Genomic DNA, 2919 nt, shown 5'->3' with positions numbered 1-2919 from the left:
TTAGCAAAAAATGTATTGATTGGTGATTAAATACCACAAAAAGAAAGCTCTATTTGTGTTAAAGAAATGATAAAAAGTTTGTTTGGGTACAGTGTTGCATGACAGTAATGAGTAATTCATATTCAAGGTGTGAGAGCACTGAAAGCTAAAAATTGGCCTGGGCAGGAAGGGGGTGAAATTGCCAAGTAGGCAAGTGGTTAAATAGCTTTATTAAAATGTGTTTTTATGTCTACCTTGTGCCTAATTTTATATAGATCATCAACAGGAAAGCACTCATACCTCTACATCATGTGCTGACTCACTTTGATGAAGAACTACAGCCACGGACACCTCTTCAATGTCTAACACTTTGAGTTTGTGTACTACACCAGAGAACAATATTGGCTATGAATTATTTTAATGCTGCCTTATGCTCACTTTGATCTTCCGGGGGTGTAAGCGACCCTGACGAATGACCTTAAATCCCCCACTTTTATTTCTCTCTCTGTTTTATCTTATTAGGTAGGTTTATTTTCCCTTCCATCCCCATGTAGGGATTTCCCTCTTTAATTTCCCCACTACAGTACTTTGTAAGTAAAAAAATATGGACTTCTCTTTATGATTACTTGTGCACAGCCTTACATATGCCCTTGCAAATTATCATTATTATATTGTATTGCTTGAAATTCCAAATTTGGAATACAGAAAATTTGGACAATATATAACTGTTAGACCCCTTTCACGCTGGAGTGTTTTGCAGGCACTATATTGTTAAACATAGCACCTGCAAACCGCCTCAAAACAGCTGCTCCATGCACTCCAGTGTGAAAGCCCAATGGCTTTCTCACTGGAGTGCGGCGCTGACAGGGAGTCAGAAAAAGTCCTGCCAGCAGTTTCTTTGGAGCGGTGAAGGACCGGTGAACTCACCGCTCCTCCCCAATGAAATCAATGGGGCAGCGCTGGGATACCACAGATTTAACGCCTTTTCAGCCACTAGCTAGCGGCACTATTTGGTAACAACGGTACCGCTGATGCCCAGGGCGGCTCAGTGTGAAAGGGGTCTTATGGAGACTTTGTTTAGTACATGTCTTCCAATAACTTTATAACTTGGACTTACAGTATACATTCTCTTGTTGTCCATATGTACACCGATCAACCATAACTTCATAGTCACTATTACGTAAAGTGAATACTTACATTACATTGGAATCTTAATGTCAGTGGGATATAATAGGCAGCAAGCACACGCTGTCCCTGAAGGTGATGTGTTGAAATAAAATAAATAAATGGGCAATGTCCATTGGGTATAGGGCTGTGTAGCCACAGACCGGTCAGGGTGCCCATGCTGACCTGCATCCACAGTCAAAAGTGCCAACAATGGGCACATGAGCATCAGAACTGGACCACAGAGTGGAAGAAGGTGGCCTGGTCTGATGAATTTCATTTTCTTTTATATTATGTGGCTGGCCAGGTGCATGTGTGTCATTTACCTGGGGAAGAGATGGCACCAGGGTGCAGTATGGGAGTTGGAGGCAGTGTGATACTTTTGGCAATGTTCTACTGGGAAACCTTGGGTCTTGCCATTCATGTGAATGTTACTTTGACATGTACCACCTACCATAAACATTGATTCTTATAATAATCAGCGATAATCAGTGCACTCATAGTCCATTGAATCTTCCTCCAGCTCTCCAACTGACAATCCAGAGGTCTGGGCAGAGAGCTAGAGGGAGAGTTTGCAGGAGCCTTTAAAAAAAATCCATCATGAAAATGGTATTACCCAATGACAGTGGAGGCCATTTTCATGAGGCCAATACCATTTTCATGAGGCTTTCAACAAAATAACATGCTCTGTCAAACTGCAAAAATGGATGAAGAATGATTTGAGGAACAGAACAGGTTTGACTATAGAGGCAGACTTGGTCTATGCTTATAAAAACAAGGATCTGGGGATAGAATACAGTTGTATTGTGAAGCCACCTTTTATTTCTGACTAAGCCCTTGTACACACGGTCGGAGATTCCAACAACCAAATCCATCGGATTTTGTCCGTCGGATTTTGTCCGAAACTGTTGTATACACACGGTCGGACAAAAGTTGTCGGAAAATCCGACGTGATTATGTTATTTCGTTACGACGGGACTATGTTCACGCTAGTAGCCAATAGCTTTGGTGTAGGAATTTGATCTGAACATGCGTGGCACTTTGTCTGATCGGAATTCTCTACACATGATCGGAGTACGTCTGATCGGAGCATTTTGTCAGAAAATATTTCCGGCAAGTTGGAAAAGTTGGTCCGACGGATATTCTGACGGAAACAGTCCGATGCAGACCACACACAGTCGGAATATCCGACAAAACGCTCCGATCGGACACATTCCGACGGAATCTCCGACCGTGTGTACAAGGGCTGATAGCAATTACTGTGACTGTTTCCTCACCTGCAAATCTATGACTGTTCATACACCTGAGCTATTGCCAATGTTAAAGGGGTTGTAAAGGTAAATGTTTTTTCACCTTAATGCATTCAATGCATTAAGGTGAAAAAACATCTGACAATCTTGGTGCCCCCAGCCCCCCCGTTTTACTTACCTCGCCCCTCGAAAGTCCCGCGCTCTTCCCCCGACGTCCTTTCCACCGTTCAGCCTGGCTGCTGATTGGCTGGAGTGGATGGATGGAAAGCAGCGCAGCCATTGGCTCGCGCTGCTGTCAATCACATCCACTGACGCGGAGCGCCGGGGGGTGGGGCCGTGTGATACAGCGAGCGGCTATAGCCGCCGGCTGTATCACGGGAGCACGCCCGCAGATGCTTCTCACCATGCGAGCTCCCTCGCATGAACGTGAGAAGCACCTGCAGGATTCACTTTACAATCCCTTTAAGGCTACCCTTTAAGGCTTATCAAAATTACAAGGAATCCCTAATTTTATGAATAAATCAAA

The sequence above is a fragment of the Lithobates pipiens genome, unplaced genomic scaffold, assembly GCF_037356315.1.
Source record: "Lithobates pipiens isolate NorthernLeopardFrog02 unplaced genomic scaffold, aLitPip1_a1.2 Scaffold_13, whole genome shotgun sequence".
In the NCBI taxonomy this organism is placed as follows: domain Eukaryota; kingdom Metazoa; phylum Chordata; class Amphibia; order Anura; family Ranidae; genus Lithobates; species Lithobates pipiens.
Note: the sequence above shows the minus strand (reverse complement) of the source record.